Raw genomic sequence first — 23,013 nt, 5'->3', positions numbered from 1 at the left:
ACTTGCTTGGGTAAATACCTCAGAGCAGGATTGCCAGGTCATATGGTAAGCCTGTGTTTAGCTTTCTAAGAATCTAGCAGACTGTCTTCCAAAGTGGCTGTACCATTTTCCTTTCCCACCAGCAATGAATGAGACTTCCGGTTGCACCAAATCCTTGCCAGCATTTGGTGTTATTAGTGTTTTGGATTTTAGACATTTTAATAGGTGTGTAGTGGTATCTCATTGTATCAATTTGCAATTCTCTGATGACATATGATGTTGAACATCTTTTCATATGCTGATTTGCCATCTGTATATCTTCTTTGGTGAGGTATCTTTTCAGATATTTTGCCCAGTTTTAAACTGGGTTGTTTTCTTACTATTGAGTTTTTAAGGTTCTTTTTATTTTAGATTCTAGTACTTCATTAGATATATGATTTACAAAAATTTTCTCCCAGGCTGTGGATTATACTTTTATTTGCTTAACGGTGCCTTTTGTAGAACATGTTTTAATTTTAATGAAGTCTAGTTTATCATTTTTTTCCTTAATAGATCATGTTTTTGGTGCTGTATCTAAAAAGTCATCACCAAACACAAAATCATCTAGATTTTCTTCTTTGTTGTTTTCCAAGAGTTGCATAGTTTTGTGTTTTACATTTAGGTCTGTGATCTACTTTTAGTTAATATTGATATTTTTGTGAAAGATGTAAGGTGTGGTTTAGATTCATTTTCTTGCATGTGGATGTCCAGTTGTTCCAGCAGTGTTTGTTCAAAGAACAATCCTTTCTCCATTGAATTGCATTTGCTTTTTTGGTCAAAGATCAGTTGCCTATATTTGTGTGGGCATATTTCTGTGCTCCCTATTGTGTTTCACCGATCTATTTGCCTATTGTTTCACCAATATCATACTGTCTTGCTTATTGTTGGTTAGGTAATATCATTCTCTGACTTTGTTCTTCTTCAATATTGTTTAGGCTAGCTGCGTCTTTTACCTTCCCATGCAAACTTTAGAGTCAATTTGTTAATATCCACAAAATAACTCATTGGAATTTGGATTGGAATTTCATTAAATCTACAGATCAGGCTGAGAGGAACTGACATCTTAAGAATATTGAGCTTTCCTGTCCATGAACATGGAATATCTCCTCATTCACTTAGATCTTCTCTGAATCCTTCATCAGAGTTTTATAGTTATCTTCATATAGAATTATATATATTTTGTTAGATTTATGCCTGTGTTTTATTTTTGGAGGATGCTAATGTAAATGGTGTTGTGTTTTTAATTTCAAATTCCAATTGTTCATTACTGGTATATAGGAAAGCAATTGACTTTTGTATGTTAACCATTAGGTAGATGTAAGATATAGTGTTTTTATAGATTTTTCCTATCAAGTTGAGGAAATTCCCCTCTGTTCATAGTTTGTATAATTTTTATCATGAAAGAGTGTTAGATTTTATCAAATGTCTTTTTCTGTATCTATTGATACCGCCATATGATTTTTCTTCTTTAGCTTGATGTGATAAATTACATTAGCTAATTTTTTTTGAGGCTATTCAATCGTTTATTGATTACACATGATAATGGATGATACACAAGCTTCATTCCCATCTGTAACTTTATCTGGTACCATAATTCAGTTTAGATATATTGCATAGGATGTGCCAACAATCATATTAATAACCAAAAAACCTCTGTGACTTTGCTTGGGTGACCCTTTTAAGGGTGAACTCCAGGTCTCAACACAGTAACTGTCAGTTCAATTATACCGCGGTTTCTGAAGACAATAGCTTCTCCACCAAAGCAGGTTGTAAATAAATTTCAAATGGAATGTGGCATCACCCTGAAGGAATTCTAACTTCACACTGTTGGGGTAATTTACCAAAATGGCTTCAGAGTAGACTAACTTTACACAGCACATTTAAAAAAAGACACATTTATCTAGCATCATGATCAGACTATTACATTTAGCAATCAACAGCATGGGTGCCAAAAAGAATCTACATTAAAACCCTTTGTTGGAATGCTTTACACTTTCTACAGAACAGAAACTGAAATAACGTTTTATACAATTAGTCACAAATACAGTCCTTGAGTTTTTTTTTTCCCATACACACGAATATAATCTAAGACATGTCTTCTTTGTAGCAGCCAGGCCCTGCCACCACTGTGCCTGGCTGAGTTCACAAATCTGTTGTAAGCTGTAGCTTCCCTGTCACTTCTCTGGCTCTCCCCTCCTGCTAGGTTGTACTTCCTGGCAGTAATTAAAACCTTCCACCACTGCCATGGCTACTGCTGCTGCTGGAACCACCATCACCACCTTGGTTTTGTGGTTTGGCAAAGTATTGGCCTCCACCACTACAGGGGCCAGAATTTCTGTCTCCAAAATTCCCTCCTTTCATGGGTCCAAAATTTGAAGATTGATTTCTGTAATTGCCAGAATCATTGTTGCTTCCACCACCTCCAGGATTGCTTCCATCCTTAGCAAATCCATTATAGCCACCCCCATGGCCACCATATCCACCACCACCGCAGCTGCCACCAAAGCCACCTTGACCACTGACGTTTCCTCCATGACCAAAGCTATCATTCCCACCAAAACCACCTCCACGATCACCACCAAAGTTTCCAGAACCACTTCGACCTCTTTGAGTGGATAAAGCACTAGCCATCTCTTGCTTAGATAGGGCTTTCCTTACTTCACAGTTGTGGCCACAATGTGGTATTTCTGAATGACAATCTTGTCTACGGAGTCATGGTCATCAAAGGTTACGAAAGCAAAGCTTCTCTTTTTGCCACTACCTCTGTCGGTCATGATTTCAATCACTTCAGTTTTCCCGTACTGTTCAAAATAATCTCTTAGGTGGCGTTCTTCTGTGTCTTCTTTAATGCCACCAACAAAAATCTTTTTCACAGTTAAGTGGGCACCAGGTCTTTGAGAATCTTCTCTTGAGACGGCCCTCTTTGGTTCCACAACTCTTCCACCCACCTTGTGTGGCCTTGCATTCATGGCCATGTCCGCCGCCTCCACAGTGGCATAGGTGACAAACCTGAAGCCTCTGGTGCACTTGGTGTTCAGATCCCTCATTACCACACAGTCTGTGAGCATTCCCCATGGCTCAAGATGGCGCCTCAGACTCTCATCAGTTGTTTCAAGCTCAGACCTCCGACAAAGAGCTTCTGCAGCTGTTCGGGCTCTTTGGGAGACTCTGACTTAGACATGATGGCAGTGGAGGGGGGAGACGTCAACGATGCTTACTCGGTGGCATCCACGGGCAGAAAGGAGTAACCTAATGAAGGTATCTCCATTAGCTAATTTTTGAATGTATACCTTGGATAAATCTTATTTGGTCATGGTGTATGATATTTTTACACAGTTTTGTATCCAATTGCTAATATTTTCTTGAGGATATTTGCATCCATGTTAATGATGAATATTGGTCTGTAATTTTCTTTTTCTGTAATGTCTTTGTCTGGTTTTGCTATTAGAACAATGTCGGCCTCGTAAAATTGATTAGGAAGTATTCTCTCTGCTTCCATTTTCAGGAACAGTTACCAAGAATTGGTATTACTTTCTCCTTTAAGTGGTAGAATTCAACAGTGAAACCATCTGGGCCTTGTGCATTCTATTTTGGGAGATTATTAATCATTGATTCCATTTCTCTAATAGATATAGAGCTATTGAGTGTATCTTTTTCTCCTTGTATGAGTTTTGGTACCCTGCTTCTTTCAAGAACCTGGCCTATTTCATCTAGGTTGTCAAATTTGTGGAAATAGAGTTGTGTATAATACTCCTTTATTATTCTTTTTTCCCTTTTATTATCCTTTTAATGTCCATGGAATCAGTATCCTTTCATTTGTGATAATAGTAATTTGTGTCTTCTATTTTTTATTCTTAATTAACCTAGCTAGAGGTGCGTCGATTTTATTGATCTTTTCAAGAAAAGCTTTTGGTTTTACTAATGTCCTCTATTAATTTTCTATTTTCCATTTTACTGATTTTTGCTCTATTTTTATTCTTTTTTTTTTTTTTTTTTTTTTTTTTATAGGTATGCCCCCGAGGGGGTGCACCGTTCCTGGAAGTACTGCAATACCAGGTCGATGCGTGGAGTGGACGGAGCAAGCTCCTCTTCCAACTCCCTGCTCCAAAAATCCATTTAATATATTGTCCTCGGATAGAGGACGTATCAGATATTAAACTGATAAGAACAGATACTACACTTGATCTTAGCCAAAAGGCCGAGAAGCGATTTTTTATTCTCTCTTTTATTCTGTTGAATTTGAATTTAATTTGCTTTCTTTTTCTAGTTTCCCAAGGTAGAAGCTTAGATTACTGGGTTTAGATCTGTCTTCTTTTCTAATATATGCTTTAATTTCCCTCTAAGTACTGCTTTTGCTGCATTCCATGAGCTTTGATGTTTTAATTTTCAGTTAGTTCAAAATATTTTAAAGTTTCTCTTGAAACTTTTTCTTTGGCCTATGTGTTATTTAAAAGTGTGTTGTTTAATTTCCAAATATTTAGGGATTTTCCAGCCACCTTTCTGTTATTGAGTTCTAAATTAATCCCGATGTGGTCTGAGAACATAATTTGTATGATTTCTACTCTTTCAAAATTGTTAAGGCATGTTTTGTGGCCCAGAAAGTGGTCTACTTTGGTGGATGTTCCATGTGACCCTGAGAAGAATGTGTATTCTGCTGTTGTTGGATGAAGTATTCTAAACCTGTCAATTAGATCCAATTGATCGATGGTGCTGTTCAGTTCAACTGTATCCTTACTGATTTTCTGTCTGTTGGATCTTGTAATTATGACAGAAAGAGAATAGATTTTAAAAAATACATGTCCCTTGGATTTTAGTCATCCTAATAAGTGTGTAGTGATGCCTCATTGCTGTTTTTATTTATTGTTTTATCTCAAAACAATCTCAAACTTTCAGAAAAGTTCCAAGCACAGTACAAAGATTTTTTTTCCTTTCCTTAACTATTTGAGAATAAGTACTTATTTAATGTTCCATCATCTTTGTACATTCAGGGTGTATTCCCTATAAACAAGGACATTTTCCGACATTAACACAACACAGCCACATACGTCAGGCTCCCAGGCCATCTCAATCAACAGTACTAAGAGATATACATATACATATGTCTGTATGTATCAATATATACATCACATCTATATTTATTCATTTACCTATTTATCTATCTGTCTATCTTTCAAACCCTAAGTGCACACCTGTACCTCCAATTCCTAATCCAACATATCACTGTTCAGTCTTGTTTTCCTCCTTTTCATTCCAGCACTCCTTGATGTTCTCATCCCACCCCTGGGCCTCTGCAGCTCCCTGTCACCCCCACATTGATGCTGATGCCTGCCTTCCTTGGTCCCACTTAATGGCTTTTGTACTGAATTTCAGGAAAGGAAGGGGAGAGAAGAACAAGGGGATATGTAAAGAAACAAATGAATAGATTTGGCAGGAATTTAGGAAATAAATAGGACTTGATGACTGATCAGATGTAGAGGAGGAGCAGGAGTCACAAGTGATGCTCAAAGCTGATTCAGGTAGAGAACAGAGAACAGGCTTGGGGAATGTGTGGGAATGGGATGGACAAGGTAGAAAGGAAGTGCAAGAGAGAAATCTGGCTTCAAATATCAATTTGTTGTTCATCAGATTATATATAATGTTTAATGAAAGGCATGAAGGGAATTCCCTGGTGGTCTAGTGGTTAGGACTCTTTTGAGCTTTCACTGCCATGGCCTGGGTTCAACCCCTGGTTGGGGAACTAAGATCCTGCAGCAAGGCAAAAACAAACAAACAAACAAACCACAGCAACAAAAAAACGGGCATGGGAGAGGATGGTATTTCCCCAGGAACATATATGTCATTTAAAAGAGAAGAAATCCTAGGGAAGAAATCTGTAGAGTGCTCTAATTTAAGAAGTGGGCAGAGAATAAGAGTGAGCTATGACAGAGAAGGAAAGGCTTGTAAAGTGTCAGGTAAGGCTAAGGAAGGAGGTCAGCTGAGTCAAATACTGTCAACAGGTCAAGTAAGACGAGGACAGAAACATGCCTTCTGGATTCAGCCATGGGGTGAATTAGTGACTATCACTGTCAGTCAAGTAGGTGGGAGTGGTGATCGTGGGGGCAGTTGACTGACAAGGGAATGTCAGTTTAGAAAGTGTAGAAAGTAAGTAGCAACTGTCTCAGGAAAGTTGTGAATCAGCAAAGAAAAATAAGAGTCTAAGTGGGTGGGGAACAGATAGTCAAGGTTGATGAGAGAATTATGCAAGTTAAAATACTGACGGAAGGTGTTGAAGACCTGGGGATGAGGGGAAATAAATGCTGTAGGTCTTGGGTGAGACTAGGGATCAGTCACTGTCATACTTGAGGGAGAAGAAACATTAAAAAATGCACAGTTCTTTGGTGCTGAATCTAGAGATTCCCTTTTTGAAGGTCTGGACTGCAGCTTCTCTACCTTGTCAAGCCTTCTGTGCTTAGGTGATAATGATGCTGGTATTTCACAGATACTACTCAGAGAAACAAGAGAAGAAAAAGGGATGGAGAGCACCATGGCAGGATTCTCTGGGGACAGAAAAAGAGATGTTTCATCCATTATAACAGGAGCAGGTGTCGGCATGTGTGTTGTCTGGAGATAGAAAGTTTAGTGGTTCTTGTCTGGTGTGTTCCATTTTCTCTATGAATGAAACAGAGGGTGCATTTTCCCTTAAGAATGGGGGGTCAAGAAGTTTGAAGAGAGTGGCAAAGATTGGAAATATCTATGATGGAGAGTGGGAGATTGTGTACTAGTGAAATAAAGAAGGATTTCTGAGAAGTTTGAGAACCTAGTTGAGGTTTATAAATTATGAATTTATAGTAGCAATCATCTGCAGTGTTTTTCACATATCTCTGAGTTCAGTATCCCAGTGTGAGCACCGAGGAAATGGTCAGCTGGATTGATCTAGGGTTTTTGTCTTGTCAGGTATGAAATATCGAAAAATAATGCAGAAAGGAGTTGCGTTTAGTCCCAAGAACATTGTTGAGGTGATGAAACCCAAAATGAACAAGAGAAGAAGCAGAGACAGGTCTCTAATGAGGCACAGGGAGATGGTACACGGAGCAGAGGTCTCAGAGGAGCCCAGCATGGATGGACAGAGCTTTGTGGTCACTGGGGGGAATTTCTGATTAGAAGATTTCAGAGTTTCAGTCATTCTGAGTGAGGCTAAACTGTGTAGGATGTGGTCATGGGAGTGGAATAATAACGTAGAGTTGAGACAAAGGTCACTAGAGATGAAACAGGTCAAGGAAGTTAGACGCCAAGGCCTTTCTTTGGTGGGTGGTCTCTAGCACCCTAGAAATAGGACGTGCCAAATTACGCATGTCTTCTTTTTCTCTGAATGTGCATTTAAATCAATACATTACTTCTGTAGAGAAAGAACCTATTCAGAGTGAGCTCTAATGACAGAATGTCTTTGTTACTTTAAGGAACCTAGAGGCTCAGAAATCAGATCACTTAGCTTCCTCTGCTTAAGGGAAGAGCAGCTTAGATAAAGGTACTAAGTATAGTATCACTCTTTTCCTTACTGTGAGTAACTTAAAAATGGCCCTCTAACTGTGCTTTTATAAGTATGGTCTTCAGACCCCCTGCATTAAAATCACATGGGGGTGATCGTTCCAAATGCATACTCCTGGGGTCAAGCCTAGACCCATTAATACCATTGACTAGCGTGGGGGGCTGTGTTGGGGGGAGTTGGAATCTGTATTTTAACTAGATTTTCAAAAGACTTTCAGGCACATACTATATACAGACATACACACGTGTGTAAGTGAGTACACGTGTTCCTGTGTGCGAGGAGCGTGTAAGTCTATGTTGTTGATACACAGGATTCATGCCCGGGCCCACATTCCCTGAAATGTGCCCTCTCTGGGCTTCGCGGAAGCACAATTTCATCCTAGCAACGCTAGCTCCGTTTCTAACGTAAATGCTACTACAGAGAATACAGACAGCAAGAAAGCGCCCTCCTGCTTATCGCTCTAAGGGATACAGAATCTTCTCCAGGGGATTTTTAGCAAATATTTGTACAGATTTTATCTTTGGTTGAATTACAGAGCTCGATTCCATGATACCTGCCCCCAGTGAGGGCATAATCTTTGAACTCTCAAAAAATAAATATTACATTCACTGATTTTTTTTTTTTTTTAATGAATCTGTATGTTAGTCCAGGGTGAACTGGTGAAGAAGCGTTTCAGGTTTCCAAATGTCAAAAAAAAGTACACCACCACAGCCTGCTTTAAGAAGAAACCAAATGTTCTAATCAACATTTTTCTCTTTGACATTTACTGACTGCCTTTATATGTCCCCGGAGGTATTATTGTAGTTTAACTTTTAAAAATAAAAATCCCGTATTCACTCTTACCCCCATTTTTATAGGCAGTTAATCTCACATAGTTCATCTGCTTCGTTGATGTACGTTGCTAATGCCACTTAAGGAAGGTAACCAGGATGCTTACAATATTTTGGTCTGTTGAGTTTAATGCTACAATCACTTGAGATAAAAGTACCAGTTATTCTGTTCCAATAACAATCTCAATAAATTTTTTCTTGGGGTTAATGTGTTCTCTTATTTCAGTTTTCCTTCCGCGCTTCGTCTTCATTTCCAAAAAGCATCATGTTTATTCCTGCGCTTCATTTCCTATTCAGCATTTGGATACGGCCATTGACATCTATCAGGTTCTCAATAACCTATTTGAAAGTTCTCCAGCTCCCCTTGCCCCTGATTTTTTAAAAGGATTTGTAAAGAACCCGAAAAATGGAGTTATAGCGCGTTTACATTTTGCAGCTGGTTTGCACGTCATAGAGCAAGTTGTGGTGTGATATTAAAAGAAAAAGAAGGTGGAAGGGATAAAGTGGTCATTTATGGAGCAATGCTTTATGCCAGAATATGTGCTCAATGTGCTGTATCTTATTTCATTTAATTTTGGCAGTTGGGATCATGGTGACTAATTTTATAAATTAAGAAATATGTGAGGCTCCAAAAGGTAACATAATTCCTTCAAGTCCTCCTTTTTCATCAAGTATCCCCAACCACTTATATTTTCAATATCTGTATCGTTCCCAGATCCTTTCCCTTATAATATAATACGTTAACAATCTCAGAACCTAAAAAACCAGATCTTCCTTTGACTGTAATTCCGTAGCATTTTTTCCCTTCACAGCCAGCGTCTTGAAGGAGCCGTCTACGTTCTTTGTTTTTGCTTCTTCGCATCTTAACCTACAACAATCTGGCTTCAACTTCAATCTTCTAATGGTCAAGCACGTGCATTAGCACAAAACCGTCGTCCACTCTGGTCCTCGCCTGGCCTGCAACATTCAGTGCTGACTGTGTTTGACACACTAGCAGAGTTGTTAGTGATGAAAAGAGTTAACGCAAGAAATTCAGAAGTGTTCATGGCATGTAGGAAATGGCATTATATGTATTATATATGTATTTTATATATATATATATATAAAATATATATTTTTTCCCCTCCTACCTATTATGCTGGGTTTTTTGTTGTTGTTTTTGTTTGTTTTTTGTTTTTTGCTGAATATATATTTTTATTCATTATGTTGAAAAGTAATTGAATCAAGACTAAGTGGGTTTATTCCAGGTAGGCATGGTTGGTCCCACATTCAAAAATGAATCATTGTGATCCAATAATATCAACAAGTTAAAGGGGGAAAAATCATGATTCTATCTATTGATGCAGAAAAAGCATTTGACAAAATCAAACATTCATTTATGATAAAAACTCTCAGCAAATTAGGAATAGAGGAGATAAAGAACTTGGTGCTAAATGTAAGCTCTGTAATTGCCACTCTGGGTGTCAGAATCACACTAAGAAGCATGTTAGACTTACGCAGGTATGTGAATTGTGTAATAGTCCTTTTCTGATACTTCACAAACAGCATATTTAACCATATCAATTTTTCAGTAAGTATCAACTATTATAAATATCACAATAACATCTTGACTATTATAAATATCACAATAACTTCCTAAAGCTCCTTAAAGTTTCCAAATAACTGGCATTCACATGATCTCGTTTAACACTCTGAGGTTCACAAGGTAACATCTTTAAACTCTTCCTTTCTGGCCGGGGAGAGGCTGCTCCTTCCTAGGCTAACCAATTCTTAGAGGCAAGCTAGGGCTCAGCCGGGAGCATGGCCTTGGTATGTACACTCAGCAGTCTGGAGCCTGGCTTCTTCTCTCTGGCCCTGCACCCTGGGAGATGATATGCCTTTCCATTAATCATCCCAAGGCCAGGTACCAGGCAACTAGAGACCATCCCTATAGCCCCAGAGCTCACTGAAATGATTCAAACCAGCCAGCCCTAAGCTGTTTACCGGCCCTGCTTTGTCTCTCCTGCAGAAACCCCAATAAAGGCTGTGGTCTAAGTGCTCCCCTGCTTCCTGTCTTCTGCCTCCTGACTCCCCTGGTGTTTTTCCAAGTGGCACTGGGGCGTGTGCTGTGTCTCCTGTCTCTAGGACCTGTGAGTATGATGCATGGGTTTTCCTGAACTGCTCCTCTGTCTCCACTTGTGGCCCCTGATGACTGACCATCTCATACAAAAATCCAACCGAAACCTTCATTAAGTGTTGGCTGTTGTTGATGTGTGGCAGTGGTTGGTACCGCTAGGCTGCTCTTAACACAATGACCAGGGTCTCTATCCACCTTACAAATGATAAATTTTTAGTTTCTTTTACTACTTTTTGTTTTCTTTACTGCCCTTAGACCAGGTCAAGAGGGGTCCTTGCTCCAGGTTTCACCTTCACATTAAAAAAATCAGTTATATTGAGATGTAATGCACATCCAATAACATTCATTGATTATTGTGTTTTTACTGTGATAAGATTATGTAGTTATTCATTTTTTGTTAAAAATACAATCCATGGGCATAAGTAGAAACAATATCTGTAACGTCCTAGATCTCAAGTGGCAGGTTCACCAGTGTTCATTTTATTTATATCTCAGTATGTATTAACTATATTATCTTTACATGTTCTCTTGTATGCTTCAGGTGTTACGTGATGAGAATGTAATTAACTGTTTAAGTTTTGACAGATATGTGGAGTCCTGTAACTTCTGCTATAAATGTGAACATTTTCCTCACCCCCCCAAATGCCTCCTACCTCTTTGGAATCAATCTTCTCCCCCTATTCTCGGTCTTTAGCAACGGTTAATCTTCTTTCTGTCATTAGAGTTTTGCCTTTTCTAAAACTGTGTATAAATGGAAATGACAGTATTCAGTCTTTGGTGTCTGGATTCTTTCACATAGCGAAACGGTTTTGAGATTTGTGCACATTGTCCCATAGCAGTAATTTGTTTTTTTTAATAGCTGCGAAGCATACCATTATTATGCAAGCACCAGGCAATGGACATTTGTGTTGTTTTTAGTTTGGAGCTGTTACGAATACAACTGCTATAAACATTTACATATAAGTCCTTATGTGGACATACATTTTAATTTCTATAGAGTAAATATCTCAAAGTGGGATACTTGGCTCTTATGGTAAGTAGATGTTTAGCTTTATAAGAAAATGCCAAACTGTTTTCTAAAGTGGTTACACCCTTTTGCATTCCTGAGCAATCTATGACAGTGTCCGTAGGTCCACATTCTTGCCAGCACCTAGTCTTTTAAATTTGAGCCGTGCTAGTGAATGTGTAGGGGTAACTCTTTCTGGTTTTTAATTTGCATTTCCCTGATGGCTGATGAAACCAAGCACCCTTTCATGTACATATTTGTCTTTCTTCTTTGATGATATGTCTGCTCAAATCTTTTGCTCATTTTTTAAGTTGGGCTGTTTTCTTTGTTTTTTTGATTTGTAAGTTTTTAAATAGTCTAGATATATTTTCCTACATTTTCTTCTAGAAGTTTTATAGTTTTAGGCCCAATATTTAGGTCTATGCTTCATTTTAGGTTAAGTTGTATAGTGAGAGCTAAGAATCAAGGTTAATTTTTTCTTAATGTATGGATATCCAATAGTTTCAGCTCCATCAGATAAAAAGCGTGTCCTTTCTGCATTGAATTACTTTGGTATCTTCATCAAAAAACAGCTGACCAAAAGTATGTGGATCTATTTCTGGCCTCTCTTCTGTTCCACTGCACTATTTTTTTCTAGTTTTTCAAAGTGGAATCTTAAATTGTTGATTTGACACATTCTTTTCCAATATAAACATTTAATGCTAAAATCGTTTAAATATTGCTTTAGCTGCATCTCATACATTTTTGCATTTTCATTCAGTTTAAAGTATTTTCTAAGGACATCCCTGGTGGCTCAGTGGATGAGATTCTGCACTCCCAATGCAGGGCCCTGGTTTGATCCCTGGTCAGGGAACTAGATCCCACATGCATGCCCAGCACAACCAACTAAATAAATTAATTAAAATTTTTTTTTCTAATTTCCTTGGTGACTTTTTTTCTTGATGTGTTATTTAGAGGTGTGCTGTTTGATTTCTGTATTACTTAGGGGTTTTTCCAGATACTTTTGTGTGGTTTTAATCCCTTTAAATTTTTTGAGGCTTGTTTTGTGATCTAGAATATGATATATTTTGGTGAATGTTCCATGTTCACTGGAAAAGAGCACATATTCTGATGCTATGTGGAGTGTTTCATAAATGTCAATTAGGTCAAGTTGGTTAAAGTAATAATTCAATTGTTTTATATTCTTGCTATTTTTTCATCTACTTGTCCATCAATTACTGATAGAGAAATGTTGTAATCTGCTAATATAATTGTGATTTTGTTTCTCTTTACAGTTGTATTATTGTGGATTTGTTGATTTCCTCTTTTAGTCCTACCAATTTTGTTTCATGTATTTTGAAGCTCTGTTATTAGGTACATAAAAGTTTAGGATTGCTATGTCCTCTAGATGTATTAGTGCCTTTATTATTATGAAATGTTTCTCTTTATTCCTGATAATATTTTTTTGTTTTGAAATCTTTTTCTGATATTAATATAGCCACTCAGCTTTTTGTAGCTTAGTGTCTTCATGTATATCTTTAGCCAGTTAATTAGATTTCAAAGGATTAAAAATGAGAAAAATATATATATATATTTTTGAATTTTTGAATTTATTCATTTATTTTTGGCTGCATTGGGTCTTCATTGCTGTGTGTGGGCTTTCTCTAGTTGTGGTTAGTGGGGGCTACTCTTGGTTGTGGTGTGTGGGCTTCTCACTGTGGTGGCTTCTCTTGTTGCAGAGCACAGGCTCTAGGCATGCAGGCTTTGGTACTTGTGGCACACAGGCTCAGTGGTTGTGGCTTGCAGGCTCTAGAGCACAGGCTCAGTAGTTGTGGTGCATGGGCTTAGTTGCTCCGAGGCATGTGGGATCTTCCTGGCCCAGGGATCGAACCCGTGTCCCCTGGATTGGCAGGTGGATTCTTAATCATTGAGCCAGCAGGGAAGTCCTCAGAAAAATATATTTTGTATTTTCTCACATATTTATCATTTTTGGCATTCTTCATTCTTTGTATAGTTTAATCGTCAACTGCTATCATTTTTCTTTGTCTGAAGGACTTCCTTTACCATTATTTATAATTCAAGTGTCTCGTTGGAAGCAGGAGAATAAATCCAACCCCTGTTACTCTTTCATGGTCGGAGGTAAAATCAAGGATGTCAGTCCTGCTCTGCAGAGAGTAGTCCTGCTCTGGACTTTCTATGGCCTCACAGTGCGAGGATTCTGTGGGATCGTAGGATGTGCCCACACAAAACCTGTTTTCCTTCCATCTAGACCATATTCTTGATTATCAGAATCCAGGAATTTCCTGTTTGGACAGCACAAGCTGGCTTCTGGCCTGGCCTTTCCCTGGGTCATTCTCTTGATGGAGGACCTAGGAGTGGCTATTTGCTGGGGTGATGTGGTCAAAGCCCAGATGTCTACCTGTACGCTTGAGAGGCCCCTTGTGGTAGAAGATGGATCCAGGATGGGAGAAGAAGGGAGGTGGAGCATTAGGGGCCAGCTTCTCCCCAGGGCACCACATTCTGGTATGGAATTTCCAGTCCAAGAATTCTAAATTCAAGCTGACATTCTGGAATGTTATGACAATATATTTTTCAAGGTAGGAGAATCAAGTGTATTTTATTTAACACTTGTTGGCTTAATGTATAACTTTTAATTCTTAGAGGTATAAATTGTGGGCCTTTGTTTGTACTTTTGCCCCAGACCTGGCAAATGTCAGGTGTGGGCTGCCTTTTTCTCCTTACTGCCTTCTGAATGTACGTGTTTCTTGTATCTGCCCTTTGTCCTCTTCCCTTATCACTCTCTAGACTGGGTGATCATCTCTGTTCCGCAGATTTCCACTAACACAGTTAGAGGATGGCACCATTTAGAGGATGGTACATGTGTGCAATACGAGAAGGTCCTACAGAATCATTGGGGACATGTGTACAAACAAGACTGAGAGTGGCATCCTGGGTGGAGGAGGGGAAGAGAGAGTATGCCCTTAGGTAACAGTGTATTAAACTGAGAAGTTCGTGAATAAATCAGAAAGGGCTGAGCAGTGTAATGGGTGAGTCTGTGCTCTAGAACCAGGCTGCCTGGGATCAAATTCTGTTCCTCCCACTTACTACCTGTGAGACTTTGGGTAAGTTTCTTAATCCATTTGTGCCTCAGTTTCCTCATCTATACAACAGGCATTATAATAGCAACCACCTCATAGGCTTATCTTAAAAGCCAATGATTTAACAATTATAAAACAATTGGGAGAATGCCTGGGAAATAGTAAATTCTCAATGCATTTTAGCTAATATAAGAATGAGGTAAAGGGAATTCCGTGGTGCTCCAGTGGTTAGAAGTAGGTGCTTTCAGTGCTGTGGCCTTGGGTTCAATCCTTGGTTGGGGAACCAAGATTCTGCAAGCCATGTGGTATGGTCAAAAAATAAAATAAAATAAAATACATTTTCAGGATTCAGGCTGGGTTTTCCATATGTCTCTGTTGCATATTTTAGAATTGGATCATCTTTACTTGCCAACATTAGGATAACCTGAGGTTCTAGCTGCATTTACTCCAGAGCTGGCTAGATGCTCATCAATTCCATTTCCTCTTCCTGGGGACATGGGTAGATTTTATTTCCTAGCTTTCTTTGCTGTTAGACTGAAGCTGGAAAAAGAAATGTGTACAGAATTTATGTGTATCACTTAAACCTGGTCATAAACCCTCCGAGTTACACTCCTCTCTTTTCCCCCATCTGAGGACTAGATTTTTCCAGGAGTACCTTGAATTTGTAAAATGGCGAAGCCATAAGATAGAAGCATTTGGGTTACTAAGGCACAACTTGCCAGAGAACCACTCAAGAGAACCAGGAATATTTGCATTGAACTTGAATAAAAAAATTTTTTTTTAAAGATATAGCTTTTAAAAAGAAGTGTAATTTGTATATATTCTCATGGAAGAAGATTGATTTGCATGAATAAAACAGTTTATTAAAAAATTTTTTTAATTGCATTAAGCCAAGAGAATTTTGGATTGTCTGCTACAGCAGTTAGCCTACTCAAGTGCAGATGTTTATATGTTGAAGTGGAGTCCTTTCATAACAAAAATATGAAATATATGTTATTGGCTTAGCGATTGGCTATGATCAGTAAAGAAACTGAAACTGCCAGCTGGGAAAATGGTAATCTTGTTATGTGGTGGCAAGACACTTGGTGAAACTTTTTCCTGTGAACACTTGGAAGGTAGAACACGTGCCTATTGAAATTGAACTCTAGGTGAAGAATTAAGAAATATAACTCTAGTGGGGTGTAGTTTTTATTGGCTGTATTTGGCCAAGAAAAAGCTCAAAAAAGAAATGGCTAGTTTGCAAGCATAAATGAAAGGGAATAGGGAAAGTCTGGAAATTCAGTTTTGCAGAGTTTAAAAAGTCAGATGTTTGTAGAATCTAAACAGTGAAAAAAGGAATTAAAAGAAAAACTTTAAGCACTAACAGTCTAGTAAATCTTTGCAGGTGAATAAAGTGATTCACAAAAAAGATCAGTTTAAGGATATGGTATTCTCCATTCAAAAGTTATAGCCTCAAGTAGCTGTTATTAAAGCGAGAGAGATTCTTATGGTGGCAAAGAAGCATGGAGATAAAATGTATTTGAGAATTATGTCTAGGAAAGATCTTTGAATGTGGTTTCCGGCACTTACAACTGCTGGGAAGCAAATTGGTCAGAAGCCTATTAAGTTTTTTGTTTTTGTTTTTGTTTGAAAATTTTCAAGGAGTTTAATATCTCTTGAGGAATAAGAGATCAGAAAAGGTGCTGTGATCAGAAAAGATGCTGTTAATGGCAAAGAAAATATGTGTGGTGGAAAAAGAAGAAGCCTATTAAGTTTTTGAGGACCTTTTATTTCCAAATAAGCCACATAAAACAAAGCAGAACCTGCTTCACTGCTTTAGACTTCAAACAACCACTGGGACTCACACCTGTGTAAGCATGAGGGTAGCTTCCAATGCTCTCAAAGACATGCCCCCTCTCTCCCACTCCACATGGGCGAAAGAGGATAGTGGACAAGGTGAAGTTTGCAGAGGAAGGAACCAGGGCCACGAAGAAGGATGGACAGTGATATTCCTCTTGGTAAACACAAGAAGAACCTTAGCAAACAACTTTTCCTACTATCATTTCAGAATCCTTCACATTTTCTACCCAGAATGACTTCAGTATTGCTGTAGACCGTTGACTTCTAGGCTTTTCCACATGTTCCCTTTACAAATGGGAGTGTTTCTTACTGTTATCTTGGTTCTGTCCCATCATTGCATACTGGTTGTGTGTGTGGTGGTGGGCAGATAACGTATCTTTTAATTCATAGATCATCAGAACACAAGGAGCCAAAAGTAGCCCTAATGGAAGAACTGTGCATCATCTGGAGATCTGAGCTCAACTAGATGTAGTGATTGGGTGTGACTTTAGGGTCCTCGTTGGTGAGAGGGTGAGTGTACTTTATATGTAGGAGGAAGAGTGAGCTGAGAATTTGGTGGCTAGAGGTTGACTAGAAGTTCAACAATCCTATTCCCTCTTCCTGAGCACAAAAAAGATTGCATTTCCCTATTTCTCTTGAACTTAGACTAAAATAATGTGTCCAGGACTGGCCACAGAACCCTTTGTACAACACCCCCACCTGCTCCTTTTATCTGTCAGGGCTACCTTGAAGCCCCAAGATGGAAGTAGCCTGGTTCCTGAGGTGCTGCTTGGAGACTCACTTGACCAGGAATGTTTACCTTGCAATTTATATCAGCAAGAAAACACCTTGATCGTGTTCAGTCACTGTGCTTTTGGGGTGTTTTTTTCCAGCGGGCAGCATATCCAGAATAATGCAGCACAACGTACATTGTGAGGATGGACAGGAATCACTTAAAGCAGCATCTTTGTTGTTAGAGATGGAATGAACACAATGTCTTACTCTGATCTCCAACATGACCTCTAACCCTGAAGGGGTTCAAAATCCTGAGTCAGAGGTTTACAAGGAGGAGAATGCCGGTGGTGTTCTGGAAGGTTCTTTTGGTGATGGCGTCCTCTGGGATTTCAAAAGAGATATCTGAAGAAGGGGGGACATGAACATAAATCAATGAATCTGCCAGCCCTAATTCAGTATTTTTGAGAAAATAAATATTGTCTAGAGGAGGAAGGGAAGAGTGTGATCCATCTGCCAGAGTGTAAGGTTCAAGGATAACCCTCTCTTTCCAAGGTTCACAAGAGCTCCTTTTGTGTGAGCCTGAGCTCTGAAGTTTGTTTAGGGTGAATAGTATAGTTTGAGAAATGACCACTAGAAGGGGTGTGTGTGTGTGTGTGTTTCCTCAGGGAGTGCTATTCTCACTGCGGGGATATCTTTGAATTTGGACTGGAATAGTCCATGGAAATGTTGCAAGTCCAGAACTGGGAATGCAGAGGCAACTGTTAAAGAGCCTCACAGGGCAAGTATTTATTGTAGTACATGTTCTAGAAGTTCCTTTCTTTTCATCACTGTACAATATTGCCTAACGGCCCAGACGATGGTTTAGGGAGCGTGGATACCATATGAAATCTTTACTTCAAACGTATGATTGTTAACTATTTTAGGGCAAAAAAGATCTTCAGCCATGATCAGATCCTAAATATAGCCTTAAAGGAGGTCTGCTTAAAGGATCAGTGATGAGAATGTGTGAATCACATCAATCTGTTCCAAGAAATCAGATGAATTCTAGATGAGATACTTTTCTGGAAACTCCAAAAAGATAAACAGCAAGAATTAATTCCCTGATGTGCCTTACTTGGGATAGGAAAAAAACTCTCCTCCCATTGTATCTTGAACCCATTACAATCAGGCTTTTACTCCCACCTCTCCACTGAAATGACTCTCATAAATGTCATTGAGGACTCCATGTTGCTAACCCAGTGGTTGTTTTTCAGTCTTATTTGCTCTTCCAGTAGTATGTGACACACGATTTACTATGTTTCCTTGGAACAGCTTCTGCATTTGGAGTCCAAGACGTCTCACTCACCTGGTTTTTCTTTAGTCTCTTGTTTTAAGTTCTTACTTTTCTTTGCTGGTCTCTCCTCATCTCCCTGACATTTACATAAATGTTAGTGTTCCCCGGACTTACTCTTTAGATCTTTTTTTCTTTTCTATCTCTACTCATGCATTTGGCGACCTCACCTACTCTCTTGGTTTTAGATGCCATCCATATGGTCACAATTTCTATATTTATATCCTCACACTGTGCCTCTTCTCTGAACTCCACACTCCAAAATGCCTTCTGGAATCTTCTCTTCATTTTTTTAGCAGCCATCACAAAATTTACTTGTGATATTCCCCTGACAAGCCTTCTTCTCATGTGCTTTTTCCATATCCGTAAATTATAACTCAGCCCTTCCAGTAGCTGAGGCCAAAGGCCTTCATATAGCCCTTAATTCATCTCTCATACCTCAGTTTATATGAAAGGGCAAGTCCTTTGTTTTGACCGTCAATGTATATCTAGACTACAACTCCTTTTCACTGTCTTGGACTCCTGCTTCTGGCTATGATGAAATAGTTTATAGCCAAAAAACAACCTTCTTCAGAGAACGGCTAGAAAACCGGATAAAACACAGAAGAAAATCAGTTCAAAGGCATCTGAGATCTGTCACCGCATCCAGGACTTGCTTGACTGAGAGCTCAGAGAGAAGAGAATTTACTGAGACAAGTGCAAAATTTTATGTCATTATTCTTCTTATTTGTTGATTCATAAACTGCATGATGTAAAATCTCAGCAGCTCAGCAGAGAGATGGGAGGTAAAAGGCAAAGATGCTAATTAGAGTTTTCCTCAGTCTCATGGAGCACATGGACATCAGAGCTGAGAGATTACAAGGATTTGGTGACCCAAGACCCCTGAGGAAGGAAGAATACAGAGGAGTGTGTTTGATATTCTGCACTGCTTTTTCCCACCAAAGCATATGTCTCTTCATACGAGGTCAAGGGCTGAGAGGCCGTGAAGCTAAGCAGATGCATCTTTTAGCCTCACAGTGCTAGGGAGACAATATTTAGATGTCAGGGTCCCTGTAAACATATCAAGCTTTCTGTTAAAACTCCTGAAGGTTTACATCCCAGGAGTAATGGAGAACCCAAAATACTCTTTTCAAAGACTGAAAGCCAGTCTTCAGTAATTAGTTTCTGCTCAGACAGAGTAAGATCAGCTGCTGCTACTCTAATTTTTGCCCAAAGTTAACATAAATCCTCTCTGGTAGAAGATAATACCCTCCACAATCTCTACATTTTTTCCTGATACAATGTCATTTAATAAAATGTAGCCAATAATGTGCATCAGTAAAAATTATAAATTAGCAAAATCAGAGATGGCAAAAACCCACAGTTAATCCAGTTATCAGACTTATCAGATGTAGATGCTAAAAAACTATGATGACTGTGTTTAAGAAGATAGATGATGAAACAGAGAATATCAGCAGGGAATGGGAAGCAGTTTAAAAAGTGAAATAAACTGATATTTTAAAACTGAAAACTACAATCACAAAAGCTAAGTTCTACATAGATAAATTTAGTATCAGATTAGATATGATAGAATAATGAGTTAATAAATCGGAAGAAAGGCCAGAAGGAAAATATCCAGACCAAAGTATAGAGAAAAAAAGACATTGAAAGTTCCAAAAAAAATTGCATGAGTGATACATGGGAGAGCAAAAGAGTCTGATGTAAGGATAATTAGAGTCACCTATGGGACAGAGGAAGCTAACGGAACAGAAGCAGTGTTCAAAGGGCTGGCGAATGCTGAGTCTTTACCAAAACTGATGGAAGAAACTAAGCAATAGGTTCAAGAAATACTTTGGACCACAAGCAGGATAAATACAAAGAAGACCACACAGAGGCACCTCAAAATAAGGCGACTGAAACCACGACAAAGAGAAAATCTCAAAAGTAGTTGGAGAAAAAAGATGACACTTTTACAAGAATCAATAGTTAAGTCTGTTTGCTGGTAACTCAAAAGAAATGATGCAAGTTAGATGAAAAAATAAAAGCAATGCCATCTTTAAAATGTTGAAAGAAATTTACAGTCTATCACACAACATGCACCCGAGTAAAGATAAAGCAGCGGGGTGGGGGTGGGGGGGCGGGGACCGCATCTTAATCTGTCACCTGCGTCCTAAAGACAGTGTGGAGATCGTGTGCGCTGAGATTTTCGTACACCTGAGACCTAATCTGGCTATCCTGCCACATAACGCCAGAGAGAGTTGCAGTCTCCTTAGAAGCATGAACTAGTTACAAGTGGGGATGGTCATTGAACTCTTGTCTGATCCCAATCTCCACCCCCCACCCCACCCCCAACCCTTTAGGAAGCAATTACAAAGGATTCTTTGCCCGACCGCATAGTAGTCAGGCAATGAACCACGTGGAACATTTTCAGCAGAATAAAGAGGCAAACATGAGTGAAGCAGATGAGAGGCATCTAGGAACTGCAAGCCTAGCTAGTATTAGTAGCTAGCCATCAGAATCTAGCGACCCTAGAACGTGGGCCCTAAATCAGTGGATCTACAGTGGCCACTTAATTCCTTTGATGGAGGTTGGAGAGGCCGAAGAATTAAAGAGGAACCAGCTCTGACGGAATTATGATACATCTGGACAATGGGTAATGATTTTTACAGCTGTTTGGAAGTGCCAGCTGGCCCAGAGTGGAGTGCGGCAACCTAGGGAGGGTTGTGAAGAACACATGGCATGTTGGGGAAGAAATTACTTTATCTGAATGTACTGAGTTGACTTTTGAAAAACTGTATTGTGTTTATTGCTAGGATGGAAAATTTTTTGCTGGAGTATGAACTCAATAGGGAGAGTGACCCAAAGGAAATTATAAGTGAATTTCTGGGGGGCGAAGGGGGTCTATGCAATCCTGGTGTACTGGGGCCAGCTTCTACTGGTGATGAGAACAAATTGTCCATCTTTCTCCCCAACCTCATGTTCAGTGATGTGTTTGGTAGCTTGAAATCTGCCATAGTGAATCCGACAAATCAGGGCTCCCCCACCCTCACCCCCCCGAGAGCCAGTTGATAAGCATTTGCCAGTACACCATTGGAACTATGACAAATTCCACAACATGAATTACTGGGACGCTCTGAACAGATTGATATCTTTTAAAAGTTATCTTCCATTGTATAACTCAAGCTTAGACATTTCTCTTAAGATCCAGTTGCATTTTTCTCTTACCTTCTGGCCCTTACCCCTGGTCTTGCCATAAGCACTTCAAATTTGTCTGAAGTTCGTTATCTTCTCTTCCAGACTAGTTTTTCTTCAGGGGTTTGTTACTGTAGTTCTCGACAACGTAACCTAGGGACCCAAATCAGGCGCACAGATGCCTGTCTGGTTATCATTCTCCAATGGTCACTGGGTTTTGACAGATCAATCTAATTAGTATATATCAATGCTATGCATATTTATTTCTTCATTTCCTCTATTAATCCTGTTGTCTTTGGTTCAGGCCCTCAGACTCTTCTGCCTCATCCAGTTTCTTTGAACACTTGATCGTTAGAATACCTACATCACATGAAAACCTGTTAAAATACAGACATCCGTGCTTCTTTTCTAGAGATTTGGGTCCAGTTCTGAGGAGAGTTCTGGAGTCTGTATTTTTAACAGGTGATCCTGAATTCAGACAAATCTAATTCTCTGCTAAGTTTGGAAAATAGACACAGAATAGAAATTAAAATTTCTGATCTTGAAATCCAGACCCAACCATAATCTGTCCTCTGCTGGTTTTTCTAGCTTTATCTCTCACTACTTTTCAGTACATCTTTTATGTCGCATGTTATTTCAGCAAATATTTATTGTGCTCCAACTGTATATCAGAACCTGTCTTAGGCGCCAGCAATTACAGTGGTGAAAACAGACAAGTTGTTTGTATATAAATGTCAAGCTTCACAGTTTTGGGGGTCACCAGTAGCACCATTCCTAGGCATCCTTTACACTTTTGTTCTTTCTTTCTGGGGTGCCTTTCCACTTAGCAGCCTTCTCTGATTATCTTCTTGTTTGTGCCACCATTGCTCCAACTTCATTCCTCTAGTTTACTACGAGGTTGATTTCCTGGTCTTTCTCTCTTACTAGACTTCTAACTCCTTACATGCAAAGTTTTCAACCCCTAGTGTCCAGACCAGTAATTGACATAAAATAGTTCTCAACCATGTATTCAATGAATATTACTCAACTAGTAAGTAACACAGAAGGGATTTAAATTTAGGAATATCTGACCCTAAAGTCATGTCCTTTTAACTCTACTGAACTCTGTCAATAAAGCACGGTTTGCCTTGTCAGAAGAGCCATTCTTTAATCATTCAAGGAGAATCAAATGATGCTTGCAGACAGAACTACCACCCGTCCAAAGGGAGACGTGCCAATTCACCACTTTAGCTGGTCAATATCTAATCCAGTTCATGCCAAAGATTTGAGATTTATGAAACTAATGAAACAGGAAGACCAATATCTTCCTTTATCTTGGTCTAAATAGACATAACTTTACCATGTGGATACGTTTACCCTAACTAGGCAAGGTAACAGGCTAAGGCTA

At 39.0% G+C, this 23,013-nt stretch overlaps 1 non-coding gene and 1 pseudogene across 1 annotated transcript; both read right to left on the bottom strand.

Moving 5' to 3' along the window:
• Positions 1-2,241: 2,241 nt before the first annotated feature.
• Positions 2,242-3,199, bottom strand: LOC130829745 (heterogeneous nuclear ribonucleoprotein A1-like; annotated as a pseudogene).
• Positions 3,200-4,037: 838 nt separating this feature from the next.
• LOC130830673 (U2 spliceosomal RNA) lies at positions 4,038-4,228 on the bottom strand. The gene has a single exon (XR_009047842.1). It is a non-coding gene; the product is annotated as a U2 spliceosomal RNA (small nuclear RNA).
• Positions 4,229-23,013: the final 18,785 nt, after the last annotated feature.

Source organism: Hippopotamus amphibius, chromosome 10 (assembly GCF_030028045.1).
Source record: "Hippopotamus amphibius kiboko isolate mHipAmp2 chromosome 10, mHipAmp2.hap2, whole genome shotgun sequence".
Lineage (NCBI taxonomy): Eukaryota > Metazoa > Chordata > Mammalia > Artiodactyla > Hippopotamidae > Hippopotamus > Hippopotamus amphibius.
The sequence above is the reverse complement of the archived record's forward strand: the minus strand, read 5'-3'. Positions and strand labels throughout refer to the sequence as shown.